The 17,310-nt window shown below is 40.6% G+C and overlaps 1 pseudogene; it reads right to left on the reverse strand.

Annotated features, from left to right (window-relative positions):
* Nucleotides 1-3,537: 3,537 nt before the first annotated feature.
* On the reverse strand, nucleotides 3,538-4,158 carry LOC114500599 (annotated as a pseudogene).
* Nucleotides 4,159-17,310: the final 13,152 nt, after the last annotated feature.

The following is a 17,310-nucleotide window of genomic DNA, read 5'->3' on the forward strand; positions in this document are numbered from 1 at the left end:
ATGGGCGCTTTATTCAGATGGCCAGAGATCTGAGAAGATGGCGGGTTCATACCCTAATAGACCAATTTAAATTTCATTTTAAAATGGCCCTTTTTATAAGGAGAACAAAGTGTAAATAAGGGGTTTGGAATTCCTGGAAAAGTTAATTGGATTAAAAAAACACGACTTTAGCATTCTCACCCTGGGCAGTGGTCTTTAGCTGTGTCCTGGGTGTTGGTCAACTCAACCTGGAGGACAATGGCTCAGATATCATCTTAAATTGCTTGCATTTCTCCGGAGGAACAAAGGTGGAACTGCTTATGGTCTCCTGGAGTCAGGCTGGGTCATACCTTCAGTTCCTGGAACAGAAGCTTTTACAAGCCTTGATTACTAAGCTTATTAGCTATTACTTAAACTAAAATTTTCCAACTCTTAAGTCTCCTATCACCCTGACATCTTGATTTTAGTCCTCTGTGCATGTGTCAGACTTCTAAACTATGGGATCATAAAATAGTAAATTTGTGTCACTGTTAGCCACTAAGTTAGTGGTACTGTTATAGCAGCAATAGAAAACTAATACATGGTTATGGAGCCTATCCACATCCCCCTCTTTTTCCCCTTGTCTCTGCTTACTAGGGATGAAAAAAGGGGGGTTCTGTTACAGAACAGACCCAATTGGGGTGTACTATATACTATTACTGAAAGGGCCCCCCACTAGGTTCTCTATGCCCACCTCCAGAGGGAAGACATCTCTCAATGCCAGAGGTTTGTGAAAAGGAAAGGAAATATTTAAAGCTATACAGACTTAGAGTAGTGACTTAATGTCTTCATTAAAATATTAAAGTCCTTTAAGATACCCACAGTCGCACACAGTCCTTCCTTCTCCCTCTGCCCTAGTATGGGGTACCATATCTCAGGAGGAGAAGTAGAAGTCTGTGATGTGGGCTCTTGGCACCATCAGCTGTGTCACCACCAGGATTTTCAGTTAATCCAAAGCCATGTGGCGCCTTCTCATGGCCCACCAGCAAGAGTTCTTTCACCCCTTTTCTTCCAGGCTAAGTCTCTCCCTCTTCCTAAGCCACGTGGTTCTCACTCTCACCAAAGCTGTGGGGTCCCCACTATGCCAAAGCCGAGTGGTTCTCTCCTCTGAGTAGCTGCTGAGTCTGGGTTTTAAATCCCCATGTCAATCTTCCTCTGCACCCACATTTCCAACTCCTACAATCAGTTATACCTGCAAGCATTCCTGTATTCTTCTAGCATTACCAGGCTGCCATCATAAGTCTGCACAGGTGTGGCCCCATGGCATGGAGCCAATCATCTCCAAGCTCTTATGCAGGCAATGTAACCAGTGGGGGCTGCCTCCCAGTTACATCTTGGGTGGAAGTCACTTCCATCTCCCTGGCTCATACCTATGATACCAGTTAAAGGTTATAGATATGTTAAATGGCCGTGCCAGAGGTTAGCTGCAAAGCTGTTGCTGTATAAAATAGCTCTGCATGTTCCTGCTCCATGTGTCCCTTCTCTCAACTCAAACCTGTAGGGGGGAGGACATCCTATATATTTTTCCAATATTTCCTAGACACCTTGAGTTCTGGACCCCATTCCAAATCCCTATTTGCCCGCCCCCTTGGCTGCACCCTGTTACAGTTCTATGGAAAGTAACCTCACACAGTGATCTGATCATAAATTCCTAGCTGGGCAGGGTATGGTGGGTAGTCACACCCCAGACCATAAAAATTCATTAGTAAAAGGTTTATCTTTGCCTTAAGTAAGCCTTGTATTATTGTTTCTGTGCATCTAGGTTAAATACACTTTTGAAATAAACCACCCTCAAGAGAGCACATAATCTTGTTAACTAACCTGCAATCCCATTCCCACCTTTCTTTTTCCCACCTTCAGGATCTTCCTTGTGTGGGATGAACCCCATTTTTCCAGCAATACCTACCATGACTCAGTCCTTTCTTGGGAAGTTATACATTCCCCACCTCACTGGCATTGCACCAAACCCAGGACAAGGTGAGAGGGCTTATGAGATGACTCATGAGAAAAAAAGTGCCAAATAAGGCAAGAGGCTGCTTTTGTTCAGAGGGTAACCAAGGGTGATGGGTGTTAAGTCTCCTATGACCACAGATCTACTAGTGTAATGACACTACCACACCTTAGGGGAAATTTGGCTAGGATAGTGGACAGACTCTGAGTTCAGAGTGGAGAGTTCAGAAGTGGAGATTGTTGTAACCCCCCAGGCCAGTCTCAGATCAGCTACGGAGGTCAGATCCTAATGAGTTTAAACAAAACCATCCAGGGCAATAGGAGATGTGAGTTTGCTGTCATGCAGTTTTCCTTGGGAGGAGTCGTGAGAGTGGTGGGCATGATAGGCATCTTCTGGCTGGGTGACTGATTGGAGATGGCTAAGGAATTAAGATTGTTTTGGTGTTTTGGTGTGTTTCTTTCTTTCTTTTTAAGATTTTTATTTATTTTTAGATAGAGGGGAAAGGAGGGAGAAAGAGAGGGAGAGAAACATCAATGTGTGCTTGCCTTTAGCACACCCCCTACTGGGGACCTAGCCTGCAACTCAGACATGTGCCCTAACTGGGAATCGAACCAGTGACCCTTTGGTTCACAGGCCAGTGCTCAATCCACTGAGCCACACCAGCCAGGGCCTCTTTTGGTATGTTTTCTTAGGATAAAAGATAGCTGAGAATCTTCTCTAAATAGGATTACCCAAAACAGGACATTTGAATTTCAGATAAATAATAACTGTTTTAGTAGAAGTATATCCCAAATATTGCACTCATATAAGGCTTCTTCTCCCTTTGAGAGTGAGTGGATAAATTAGGGAAGGATGCAGGAAGCTGAAGGGATTCTTCTTTTCTCTGAAATTGGGTCAGATGCTAAGAGTGAGTTTTGAGGGTAGAGCTACAACTTGCCACATCTGTTGAAGGCGATAGATAAGGAGGTGACCAGGGGGCTGCCTGGATATAGAGACTAGTAGTGAGGCTTCCAATAGCGGTGAGAACCCCAGCTTTGGAACCACCCTGCCCAGGTCTGTGTCTGTTCCTAACTTCGTGATCTTGGACAATTTACCTATCCTTTCTGCTCTTCAACTTCCTCATTTGTAAAATGGGGTCCCTAATTGAAACTTACTTGTGGGGTTGTTGTGCAGATTAGGTAAGGTGATGCAGGTGAAGTACAGACAACAGTACTTCACATGGAGTAGGTGCTTACCACTATTCAACTGCAGTGGCACATATCTTTGTGGCTGTGTGCTTTTTTCAAGACACTTTCTAAAGGAGAGAAAGTAGATAGCTGAATTGCTTTCTTTATGTTTCTAGTTGGAAAATTAAGTTAATTTTTAGAAACATTAGGCCCTGGCTAATCCAGGGCAATAGGCACAAGAGGCAACCACACACTGATGTTTCCCTGTCTTTCTCTCTCCCTTTGCTCTCTAAAAAAAAGAAAAATTTTTTAAAAATTAAAAAAAGAAACATTATCTGAATTTTAATTAACACAAAATTGAAATAATCTTATTATAATAGTAATATATTTTTATTGTAGAAATTTTTGTTTTTTAACAGGCCCTGCCTCAGGTTTATTTGCACAAATACCACAGGAGGACCCCAGCCTGGGGCACACCAGTCCTGTCCTCATGTCAGCAGACAGAGGCCTCTATTATGGAGCCTTTGCAGAGGCCTGGGTACCTTTGGGAGCCTGAAACTGAGCCTGAGCCGTGGTTGCATCTGCATCCTGGGGCTCAGTTTGGGCCTTGGCCTTGGCCTTTGGCCGTCAGAGCTGGAGACTCTTAGAGATGGGGGCACAAGCACATTTCCCGGGCTTGGGGTGAGCAATGTAAGCAAGTCAACTGAGCTTGCGGCTGCTGCCCTTTGGGATCTTGGGCATGACCTCCTTGGACTTGACCAGGGCCTTGATAGCCTCAGCATGTGCACTAATGGCCTTGGTTTTGTTGGCCTGTATCTTCTTCAGGCCCTTCTTGTTGTGCTTCTTGGCAAAGCGCATGTTCCTTAGGAACTTGGGGTCTACTCCTGTGAGAGATTCATATCTTTTCAACCTGGGTTTCTAGATGCCATTTCTGTGCCACTTTTGAAACTGGTTGTGTGTGGTGTGGTTCTTGGACTTGGCCATCTCTGCACCCAAGCCCGAGGCTCTCAAAGCACCTGAGACCAGAAGCTCATTGTAGAAATTTTTGGAAATATAGAGCAACACAAAGAAAATTAAAACCACCTATAATTTCATCTTCAAAGAATGAATAATGTTAATGTTAGTTACTTTCATATATCTGTATAAAAATATTTATTTAATGGCATTGTACAGTACTCACTTTTAAGAACATGCTTATTGATTTGAGAAAGAGAAACATCAATCTGCTGCCCACCGGGCCATGCATTCAGTGGTTGGCCCCTGTATGTGCCCCAACTGGGGACTGAACCCACAATACTATTATATCAGGACAACACTCCAACCAACTGAGCAACCTGCCCAGGGCACAATACTTGTTAAGGTGGTTGGAGAACTGGCTGTGAAAGAGTTCACAAAGAGGAGAAAGTGTAGAGAGTAAAGTTTTTATTCACTCTCCGAGAAACCAGAGGGGCTTGATATGGAGAGATATACCAGCCTTGAGAAGTGGGGGCTTTGTGTTTTTATTGGATTATAATTGGATTAAAAAGGGTGGAGAGTGCTGTTGTACCGCCCCTGGGCTGCTGGGGCATTGTAACAGTTTGTTCCAAAGTTATCTTCTGCCTGTGGCTGTAGGAGCAGTTAGTTCTGTTATTGCTTTCCAGTAATTTCCAGTCCTGAGGACTTGAGGTCAGAAGAGTAAAATGGTAGTCATATTTAAGAAGGTCATAGGCCTGCTCAGCAAGTGGTGCCATGATAGCAAATGGTGCCGACTTTATCGCTGACTTCAACCTTTTGATGGGGAACCCAAATGTTGGAAAATTTTTTGTTTCAAGTAATAGCAAATACGTTTAGTAATCAATGTATGTAAAAAGCTATTGTTCCAGGAACTGAAGGAATGACCCACCCTGACTCCAGGAGACCATAAGCAGTCCCACCTTTGTTCCTCAAGAGGACTGCAAATAGCGAGATGGTATCCAGGTGTTGCGCTCCAGGGTGAGACATCCATTGCTCAGGACACAGATAAAGACCAGCAGCCAGGGCACAGATGGAAGAATGATGCAGCTTTTATCTGATTAACTTTTCCCCTGAATTCCAAACCCCTAACCTACACTTTTCTTCTTAAAAAAGGATTGGTTTAAAATGGAACTTAAGACAGTCTGTTAGGGTACAAACCCGCTGTCTTTTCAAATCACCTGAATGAAATGCCCATGAAGATTCAATCCCTGTCTCTCTTTTTGGGTCTGCTAGGTGACAGGCAGCACGAATGCTGGCTGTTCCGGTTTCACTTTCGGTACTCATTATTTTACTTCACAATATATCCTAAAAGTTCTCTCAGTCACTCACTGGTCTTCTACAGCATATCTCAATGGCTGCATATTATACTGATACACTGAATTTTTTAAAAAATCAACCTCCTTTGTAAAATAGGTTGTTTGGAATTTTAAAACACAAATTAACCACACAATGCTTCTTGGTAACCCACATTTGCTAAAATTCCATATGAAATTTTTTTAATTTCAAGAGCAACATTTTGAAAAATAGGATAAGATAATCTTATTGTACTGACACGACTAATTTTAATTCATTCTCTCAATAAAGCTCTGTGTGTGTGTGTGTGTGTGTGTGTGCGCACGTGTAGGCTAGTTCTAGTTGCTGATGTAGTTGAATTGTGTTACCTGTATACCTCTTGGAGAACCTTAAGTCACTTTGGCCTGAGGCATTAATATTTAACAAACCTGAGATTGATGGATTGATGATAGCAAAATTAATTCAATCCACCTGGGTTTCTATCTGTTGCTAGAACAGCAAGACTCTTCTACAAGCCAGAAAGCAAGGGCTTCTGCAAGAAGCAACTGAAAGCAGTTGTGGCCTCCACAATCTGGAGCTGGGAACTGGCTTCTCCACTGGCTTTCTTTCACCTTTGTTCTCAAATGCCTCCTAATAGGCTTCTGAAGGGTCAGGTTGCCTCTATCCCTCTTCTCTCTTTCTTTTTGTTTATGTGTTTATTTCCTTATTTATTTTTATCCCTCTTCTTTAACTAAAATCTTGACTCTCAGTTAATAAATAGAAAGTCTGACAGAGAAATACTCGTTTGGACTAGGCAATACCGTAGTTTGGAAACTCTGGTTTTAGATAAGGTGTTCAGCTCATGTCGTAGAGAATTAATCCATCAGATGTTGGTGTTGATTAAATGTTCCACTGAATCAACTAAATCAGTCTGTGTCATTTCCCAGTGACCTTGGGCTGCTGTTCCTCTCACCTCTTCACCTTTGGCTTCTTTTAAGGAGGGCGTCCTGGCAGCATTCCGTCTATAATCTGCAGCTATCTTTTAGATATGAGAAAGATCAACTCTGGGATATGGGACAACACCTTAACTGACATAAACCACATGGTTTTTGGTTTTTTGTTGCAAGAGGGGTTGGAGAAAGAGAGGGAGGAAAGCATTGATGTGCGAAAGATACATCGATCAACTGCCTCTCACAATCCTCCAAGTGGCCCACAATCCAGGCATGTGCCCTGACTGGGAATCGAACTGTCAACCTGGTGGTATGCAGGCCAGCACTCAATCCACTGAGCCACACCAGACAGGGTAGCCACATGGTTTTTTGTTTGTTTGTTTGTTGTTTGTCTTTGTGAAGATGGTTCAGAACACAGACATCTCTCTAATCACGGCAGGTAAATCCTTAAGTAAAATCAATTCCCCAACCTGAAAAACAGCCACTTGCAGACAATTAAATTTACTTCAATCAGCTCAGGTCATACTTTTTGATGGATCCTTTTCATGTATGTTATATTATTTAAACATTAGAGAATGAGGTATTGCTATAATTGATAGAAATTAACCCACTCAGTCACAGGTCACTCACTGTCCAGCCCCTCACAGCCTCCTCACTGGATGAACTCCTCCTTTCTCCGAACTCTCTGCTCTGCTCTCTTTTAACTCCCCTTCAGCCAAACTCACTCCTTGCTATTCCTCATCAAGGCCACTTACCACCTCAGGGCATTTGCACTTGCTGTTCCTTCTACCCCAGAAATCCATGTAACTCACTCCCTCATGTCATTAGAGTCTTGTCTCAATTATTACCATTACAATGTGGCCTTGTCAAGAAAGATGTTCTTGACTCTATTTAACATTGTACCTGTAACCCCATATTCCCTATCCTACTTTCCATCTTTGTTTTTTTCCATAGCACTTAACAACATTTAAGATGACATGTACATGCTTATTCATTTTGTTTCTTGGTGGTTTCTCCCCACTAGAATATGAATTCCATGAGAGTAGGAACTTTGTTTTGCTCATTTCTCTATCCCCAGTGCCTAGGACAGAGTAGGCTCAACAAATTTTTTTTTGAATAAATGAATATATGAAAGGTCGCTCAGCCAATAAATGGTAGGGATGTCAATTAAAAAATTAGGTCTCCTGGTTTGAAACCTGGTTCTCTTTTCTGAACTGCATGCTGTCTCTGGAAAGAAAAAAAAGATTTTTTTTTCAAAAGCTAACATAGAAAAATGTTTATAGAAGGGAATGTGAAAACCTGGCCAATAATCCTTTCACAATATTTGATATTTTTGGTCCTTAACTAAAATATCATTAAGTCAATTGAAAATCTGCATTGAAGGAAAGATTTGGAGAGCTCAAAGAAGGCACAATTACTGAATAGGTGTTAAATTAGTATTTGAGTAAAGGTGAAGAGTTGGGCCATCAAATTGGTAAGAGGGAAAGCTAAGGGGTCATAAATGACTTCAAGCATTTGAAAGGTTAAAATGAGATTCCTAACCAATTCTTTGTCATTTCTACCATGGATGCAACAAGATGGGAGCCTTTGTTAGACATAAGAAAGATATTATTGACTCTAAAATGTCTGAACTTGTAAGGGTGTAAAGTCTACATTATGGAGAAGTATAAAAATAAATATTTAACGTTGGCTAACTCATTCATTCACTCATTCATTCATTCATTCATTCACTTAACACACATTCTTAGTCCATGCTTTAATGTGTACTATCGAGGGTACCTGAACTGCTATCTTTGGGTATATAACAGTAAATAAGACCCACAGAGTCTGTTTTCATGAGTCTAGAAAATGCTTAAGATACTCTCTTGGGACCCACTAGTGCTAGATTTCTTGAGATCTCTACCAGTTCTTTTTTTCTCTTTATTTTTTAAAAATATTTTATTTATTTACTTTTAGAGAGAGGGGAAGGGAAGGAGAAAGAAAGGGAGAGAAACATCAATATGTGGTTGCTTCTTGCACACCTTCTACTGGGGACCTGGCCCAAAACTGAGGCACATGCCCTAATTGGGAATTGAACCTGCGACCCTTGGTTCCCAGGCTGGCACTCAATCTACCTGAGCCATACCAGCTAGGCCAAGATGTATATATTTTCTTCCTCTTTGCTTTTTATCCCGTAACCTCCCACCACTTGCTCTGAGCCAATTGCTTGCCTTTTTCACTTTATAACATATTATGAATCTTTCCTTAGCAGTATAAACAACTATTCCTTTTTAAAAGCTGCATGCATAGTGGACCATAATTTATTTCACTAGTCTCCCTCTGATGAATACTTGCATCTATTTTTTTTGTTAATAAAAAGAATATCGCAATGAATATTCTTAAAGACACATCATTTTTCACATATGTGTATATCATATAAGATAAATTTCTAGTTACGTTGTTGGGTTAAGTGATATATACATATGTCAAAGTTTATTGTGGTGAAAGACACAAAATTTACTATCATTACTATTTTTATGTGTACAACTCAGTAGTATTTAGTATCTTGACATTGTTGTCAATATATATATGTCATTTTGATAAATATTGTCAAATTGCCCTCCATGGTGACTGCATCTATATATACTTTCACCAGCATTGTATTAGAGGAGGCCCTTCATATAGAAGCAAAGTGCTGTGATTAACTGGGAGAAGGTATAGCAGAGAAAAAAGGGCACAGGTTCTGAAATTTCATCTTGGATCTGATGCTGACCAGCTATGCACTCTTGGGCATTAATTCCTTCGGGTTTTGTTTCCTCATATCTAAAATTAATCTCATAGAAGGGTGAGGATTCAAAGGCCCACAGTCAAGGCCAGGAGTATGGTAGGCACTTTATGAATGATAGCCGTTAGCTATTTTGTGATCTGGGTCCTCTATCAATCAGTCTACAAGTTATTTCACATCATGAGAGCTAATTTTCTCATGTGTAAAATGAGGGGATTTAAAAAAATAGGAGACTGCTTACCCAATTGTCATCATTAATTCATTGCAATACTAGTTATTAAAGTGATCAAGGTGAAAGGACAAAGCCAGCACCATTAGCTGCTGTGGCACCATTTGCCGAGCAGGCCTAAAACCTTGTTAAACATGACTGCCATTTTACTCTTCTGAGCTTTTGTCCCTAGGACTAGAAATTACTGGAAAGCAAGAATAGAACATGACTAATGGCTCCCCACGGCCGCAGGCGAAAGATAACATTGGAGCAAACTGCAGCTTATGCAAAACCACCCAAAACCTCCTGAGTTGCAACAGCCCCAACAGCCCAAGGGCCACACAATAGCAACCCCTCCACCCTTTTATAATCCAATTATAATCCAATAAAAATTCCAAGCCTCCACCGCTCAAGGCTGGTTTATCTCTCCATATCATGTTTCTCTCCTTTCTTGGAGAGTGAAATAACAACTTTATTCTCTACACTTTCTTCTCTTTGTAAATTCTTTCACCACCAGCATCACTGACCACCCTAACATCCTGTATTTAGAGTCAGTGGGGAGTAGTGGTTAAGTGTATAGATTCCAAAGCCAGATTGCCTGGATTATTCTTGGTGTTGCTGCTTAACAGCTATGTAACCCTGGGCTGGATCCTTGACCTCTCTTCTAATCCATTTGGGCTACTATAACAGCACTAAGGACTGGGTGGCTGATAAACAACAGAAATTTATTTCTCACAGTTCTGAAAGTCTGAGATCATGGTGCCAGTATGATTGAGTTCTGGTGAAAGCCCTGTTTCAGGTTTTAGACTCCTGACTTATATCCTCATATAATGGGAAGAGCTTTGGCTAGCTCTTTGGCCTCTTCTTTAAAGGTACTAATCCTATTCATGAGGGCTCCACCCTAATGACCTAACTCCTCCCAAAGGCCCCACCTCCAAATACTATCACACTGGGATGAGGGCATTAACATATGAATTTGGGGAAGACACAAACATTCAGTTCATAGCAACATCTCTGTGTTTCAGTTTACCCACTTGTAAAATGGGGATAACAATAATAATACCTATTTCAGATACTAACTGTGAGGACAAAATGACACCATGAATATAAAACTTTTAGAACAATACTTGGCACTTAGAAAACACCCAAAGAGCCCTGGCGTAGCTCAGTGGATTGAGCGCAGGCTGTGAACCAAAGCATTGCAGATTCATTTCCCAGTCAGGGCACATACTTGGGTTGCAGGCCATGGCCCCCAGCAACTGCACATTGATGTTTCTCTCTCTCTCTCTTTCTCTTTCTCCCTCTCTTCCCTCTCTAAAAATAAATAAATAAAATCTTAAAAAAAGAAAACTCCCAAAGAAATGTTAGCTTTATTGTTATTAACCGACACAGACACCTAAAGCTAAGGTACTTAGAGGTCCTGCAGAGCCCGTCTGGCTAGTGATCTTTTCTGAAACCCAGCTATTGAGAAGCTGAGGAATTCTATGGTGCCTACCCAGAAAAATGCACTATTTTGCATGATAACACATACAATTTCAGAGGCCCCTGGTCCTCCAGCTGAGAATTCCCAATCTGGTTTAACTCCCTCAGTCCAAGAATTTTAAGGGCCCCTGTATAATCAAAATGACTTACAAGTAAGCTACTTTAGCTGTGGAAGCTGAAGTTGGATTGCTTTTGGTGGAGAAGAGACTAGCTAGAGAGGAAAAGGGGATAATAGGTGGAGAACACTTTTTGGGTAGGTTTGATAGGGGACTTAAGAGTTGGAAAATTTTAGTTTAAGTAATAGCTAGTAAGTTTAGTAATCAATGCAGGTAAAGCTTCTGTTCCAGGAAACTAAAGGTATGACCCAACCTGACTCCAGGAGACCATAAGCAGTTCTACCTTTGTTCCTCAGGAGGAATGCAAACAATTCAAGGTGATATCTGAGCCAGAGTGCTCCAGAGTGAGATGACCACCACCCAGGACCAAGCTAAAGACTACCACGCAGGACAAGAATGTTAAAGTTGTTGTTTTTTTTATTTATTTAAGATTTTACTTATTTATTTTTAGAGAGGGAAGGGAGAGAGAGAGAGAAACATCAATGTGCAGTTGCTGGGGGTCATGGCCTGCAACCCAGGCATGTACCCTGATTGGGAATCAAACCTGCAACACTTTGGTTCGCAGACCACGCTCAATCCACTGAGCTACACCAGCCAGGGCTTAAAGTTGTTTTTTTAATCCAATTAACTTTTCACTGAATTTCAAAACCCCTCACCATACCTTGTTTATTCCCTGCAATAAAAAAACTTGGCCTGGAGAGAAAAGACAAGATGGTCTGTTAGGGTATGAACCTGCCATCTTCTCAGATCACCAGCCATCTGAATAAAGCACCCATAAAGGTTCAATCCCTATCTCTGCTTATTGGGCTTGGTAGTGACAGGCACCCAGAAATCCAGTGTCTTTTCTGGTTTCAGGTTGGCTACAAAGGGGATAGAGAGAGAACCTACTTTATCTAGGAGAATGTCATGGTTTTAAAACATGTACTGGATTCTTTGGCAATTTTCCTATTCCCCTACATCTTAACTATTAAAACATGGTAGAAGTGATATTGTACTAATTTCTGGACTCAGAAGTTAAGAAACTGGTACCAAAAAAAAAAAAAGGAAAGAAAGAGACTGCTACCTTCTACTTTCTGTCTCAGACACTCTTGAGCCAAGACACAATGTTGGGCAGAAGGCCAAGCAGCCTGTGGAGAGGTCTATGTGGGGAAGAACTGAGCCAGCTCAGCCCCAGCTCACAGCTAGAGTTAACTTGCCAACCTGAAGGAGACCCTTCAGTCTCCTAGTTGAGCTGGCCTGTGGTACAACATAGAGCAGAAATGACATTCCCTGATCTGTCTAAATTGCAGAGTTGTGAACAAAATAAGTAATTGTTGTTAAGTCTTGGAATTTTGGGATAGTTTGTTACACAGCAGTAAGTAACTCATACAAAGAGGGAAGTGAGTCAAGGGAGAGGATTTGTTCATATATTTGCTTGCTTGTCTTTATAATGGAAAAGGCTTGAGAATGTATATATTGAAAGGAACTGCTGTACTCAGAGGGCTTTGCCCTAAGACCTCTGTTTTCTAAGTGAGGTGGGAGGTCCTTCCCTTGGGGTGATAGGGTTGGGAGCATGAAGGAGGACTCATGGAAGATTAGAATATATGTCACGGGACTGGAAGGAGTGCTGACTAGGTGTGTGGAAAGGCTGTCAGCCATCATGAAGGTGGGGAATAGTAATATATAGTAATTCATCAGGGGAAGGGGTCCTGGAGAAAACTGGCCTTGAGCAGGACCTTAAAGGATGAGTGGGATTTTGGTAGCAAAAGGGACAGTGTGGGAAGAAGAGGTTGAGTAAAAATAAAGAGGAATGGAAATGAATTACCTATTTGGGAGTTATGCATTTACCCTTTTAACAGTTATTTATTGAACCTCTATTATGTGCCAGGCACAGCACTAGTATCCAGGTGTTTGGGGATGAGGATACATTTGTGACCAAGAGCAAAAGTCCCTGCCCATGTAATGCTCTCAATCTAAGGCAGATACAAAGAACAAGTTGAAAGACTAACAGATACAATAATTAAGAATTGTAAAAATGGTGATGGAAGACTTGACTTGGGGTGGTGAACACACAATATAATATACAGATGATACATTATGGAATTGTACACCTGAAACCCATATAATTTTAAAGCCCAATGTCACCCCAATAAATTCAATAAAAACAAGAAAAAAAGAATTGTGATACCTGTGGTAAAGGAAACAAAGTGTTGTGATACAGAATCAAGAAGGGGAAATCTCCTTTAGATGAGGTGTCAGGGTGCTTCCCAAATAAGTGACGTTTAAACTGAGCCATGGGTGATAAGGAGTGCCTGGGGAAGGAGCTGGGGTGGTTCCAGGCAGGGGAAGGCATGTGCAAAGGTCTGAAGCAAGAGCTGGCAGGGAATATTGAAGAGGCAGCAAGGGGCCAGGTGTTCCTGCTGCTGACTTTGCAGATCTGCTTAGGTAATTTTATTCCCAGTGCAATGAGAAGCTACTGAAGATTTAAAACAGGGGGATCAGACCATCTAATTACATTTTAAGAAGATTCCTGCCTCTAAAGATGCTTAGAGGGATAGTAGTGGGAACATATTTTTAAAAGAACAAGTTTTCATTCATTTTACTTAAAAAAAAAACCCTAGAGTTTTATTGTTGTTTTATAGTATCCATTTGAATAAAACTTTGGAAACTCCTGAGAGAATCAAAAACTTCACAGATGAAGAGGTGTGCCATGTTCTTGGAAAAAAACTCTACGTCATAAATATATTAGTTCCCACTGAATTGATCTAAATATATCACAAGGGAGAGGGTAGGGGAATGAGAGGAAAAAGGAAAGGAGAATTAAGAAGTACAAACCTCCCTTGGTTCGTGTGCCTCACTTGGTTGGAGTGTTATCTGTAAACCGAAGGGTCCCAGGTTCGATTCCCCATCAGGGCACATACCTAGGTTGTGGGTTTGGTTCCTGGTCAGGGCTCATATGGGAGGCAACCAATTGATGTTTCTTTCTCACATCAGTGTTTCTCTCTCTCTCTCTCTCTCCCTTCCTCTTTCTCTAAATTAATAAACATTTTTTAAAAAAGAGAAGTACAAACTGACAGTTATAAAATAAGTCACAGGGATATAACATGCAGCATAGGGAATAATATCATAATAACTATGTGAGGTGACAAATGGTTACTAGATTCTTTGAGATGATCACTTTGTAAGATATATAAATGTTGAATCACTATGTTGTATACCTGAAAGTAATATAATATTGTATATCAACTATAATTTTAAATCAATTAAAAGTAAATAAATACTACAATCCCAATAAAGATGACAAGAGGATTATTTTTCTGGGAACATGTCGAGTTGAATCTAAAGTTCATATAGAAAAATAAGCAAGCAAGAATAGCTAGGACAATTTTGAACAGAAAGAATGTTGAGGGGAGACTGTCTTACTAGATATTAAACCATAGTATTGGACTGCAGTAATTGAAACTATAGCACTGATGCCTGTAAAGACATACAGATCAAAGAATAAAAATAGAAAGTAGAGAAATACGCTCAAATACATACAGACATTTAGTATATAATAAAGTAACACTTTTAAATTGGAAGAAATTTGGATTGTTCAATAATGATTTTAAGACCACTGAGTAGCTATCTAGAAAAAATAAAATTACCCTGGCTGCTGTGGCTCAGTGGACTGAGCAGCAATGGATGGAAGGGTGGCCAGTTTGGCTCCCAGTCAGTCAGGGCACATGTGGGGGTTGCAGGCCCATCCCCGGTTGAGGACTGGGGCCACGTGAGAGGCAACTGATCAATATTTCTCTCTCTCTCCCTCCCTTTCCCTTCTTTCTAAAAAGAAATAAATAAAATGTTTAAAAAGTAGAAAAAAGTAAAATAGATCCCAACTTAACCTTCTAATATTAGAATAAGTTCTTGTTGGATCAAGATTTTTTTTTAAAGATTTTATTTATTTATTTATTTATTTTAGAGAGACGGGAAGGGAGAAAAAGAGGGAGAGAAACATCAGTGTGTGGTTACCTCTCATGTGCCCCCAACGGAGACCTGGCCCACAACCCAGGTATGTGCCCTCCTTGGGAATTGAACCTGTGACCTCTTGGTTTGCAGGCTGGCACTCAATCCACTGAGCCACACCAGCCAGGGCTGGATCAAGATTTTCTTTTAAAGATTTTATTTAGAGAGAGGGAAAGGAAGAAGAAAGAGAGGAAGAAAAACATCCACGTGTGAGAGATGTTGCCTCTTGCACATGACCAACCGGGGACCTGGCCCACAAACCAGGTGTGTACCCTGACTAGAATTGAACCAGTGACCTTTCAATTCACAGGCTGGTACTCAATCCACTGAGCCACACCAGCCAGGGTGGATCCAGGTTTAAATGTAAAAAATAAAACCAAAGAAGTATCAGAGAAAAGTATGGGAGATATTGTTTTTATGGGCTCCTGAGGCGATGGTCTTTCTAATAAATAAATAAAAATAGAATGTCTTAAAAAGTTAATACACTTGGCAATGTGAAAATAAAAATATGCAGCACAAAAAAAATCATAAGCAGAGATAGTGATCAACAATCAACTGGAAAAAAGTGTGTGAGGTATGCAAGAAGGCCAAGTTTCATAAGTCCATCATCAAAAAACCAACAACTTAGTGTGAAAATGGGCAAAAGATATAAAAACACAGCTCACAGAAAAGGAAATACAAATCATGCTTGCATGAATGGAGAGATGCTAACTCATTCTTTTTTTTGAAATATTTTATTTATTTATTTTTGGAGAGAGGAAGAGAGGGACAAGGGAGGGAGTAGAGAGGGAGAGAAACATCAATGTGTGGTTGCCTCTCTCGCACCCCACAAAAGAGGACCTGGCCTGCAACCCAGACATGTGCCCTGACTGGGAATCAAAGCAGCCACCCTTTGGTTTGTAGGCTGGTGCTCAATCCAATGAGCCAAACCAGCCAGGGCTTATTCTTTTTTTTAATAAAGATTTTATGTATTTATTTTTATAGAGAAGGGAAGGGAGAGAGAAAGAGAGGGAGAGAAACATCAGTGTGTGAGATACATCTTGCCTCTCTCACACCCCCATCTGGGGACTGGGTCTGCAACCCAGGCATGTGCCCTGATTGGGAATCGAACTGGAGACCTTTTGGTTCACAAGCCAGCACTCAGTCCACTGAGCCACACCAGCCAGGGCGCTAACTCATTCCTAAGAGAGATGGAAATTAAAGTAAAATAAATTACCATATTTGATTTATAAGGTTGATGAGGATCAAAAAGTTTGATGAAAATCTTTGTTGGCCAGAGGATGGGGAAACAGAGTCTCTAACATTGTTAGTAGAAATATAAATTGGTAAAATCCCTATAGAGGGATATTTGACAATGTCAATCAAAATTACAAACACAGATATCTGTTGACCCATATTTCTCTTCAGGAAATTTAACCTAATGATACTAGCACATGTACGAAATGATGCAAGTACAAGGCTTTTTATTATAGCATTATAGTAGTCCCCCCTTAGCTTTCTATAGTTTCAGTTACTCATATTCAACTGTGGTCCAAAAATATTAAGTGGAAAGTTCCATTTATTAAAGGGAAGTAAACAATTCATAAGTTTTAAATTGTGCACCATTCTGAGTGGTGTGATGAAATCTCATGATGGCCTGATCACTTGGCCCAGGGAAAATCATCCCTTTGTCCAGCACACCATGCTGTATACCCTACCTTCCTGTTAGTTAGTTAGTAGCCATCTCCGTTACCATATTGACCTGTGGTATCATAGTGTTTGTGTTCAAGTAACCCTTATTTTATTTAATAATGCCACATCCACATAACTTTTATTATAGCATATTGTTATAATTGTTCTATCTTATTAGTTATTGTTGTTAATCTCTTACTGTGCCTTATTTATAAAGTAAATTTTATCATAAGTATGTATGTATAGGGAAAAACAGTGTTTTTAGCGTTTGGTACTATCCATGGTTTTAGACATTCATTGGGGGCTTGGAACATACCCCCAGGGTAAAGGTGAACCACTGTACTTGTAAAGAGCAAATAAGCTGTGGTTCAGTGTGCAACAGAACACTATTGAACTGTTATTAAAGAGTAAAGAAGTTGCCCATCACCTGATGTGTAATCAGTGACTGAGACAGGTGGTATAAAACTTACGGCAGTGACTTTAGAATTTTTTGTCAGGATCCACTTTTGGATCTCAGTTCAATTCTGTGCTTAGTGCTACACCAGGCAATTAGAGGGATCAAAGAAATTCTGTAGGAATTGCCTTACCTGACACTTAGTAGGATCTTAATGCCAATATCTGTTAAATAACAAATAACAAATCTCTAGAAAGCTGGGAGAAATGTGAAAGTGGTTTAGAGAGAAAGCTACTGAGGTAGGCTTAAACAGTAATCACTTTAATTGTCAAATCAATTTT

This window comes from Phyllostomus discolor, chromosome 6, assembly GCF_004126475.2.
Source record: "Phyllostomus discolor isolate MPI-MPIP mPhyDis1 chromosome 6, mPhyDis1.pri.v3, whole genome shotgun sequence".
In the NCBI taxonomy this organism is placed as follows: Eukaryota; Metazoa; Chordata; class Mammalia; order Chiroptera; family Phyllostomidae; genus Phyllostomus; species Phyllostomus discolor.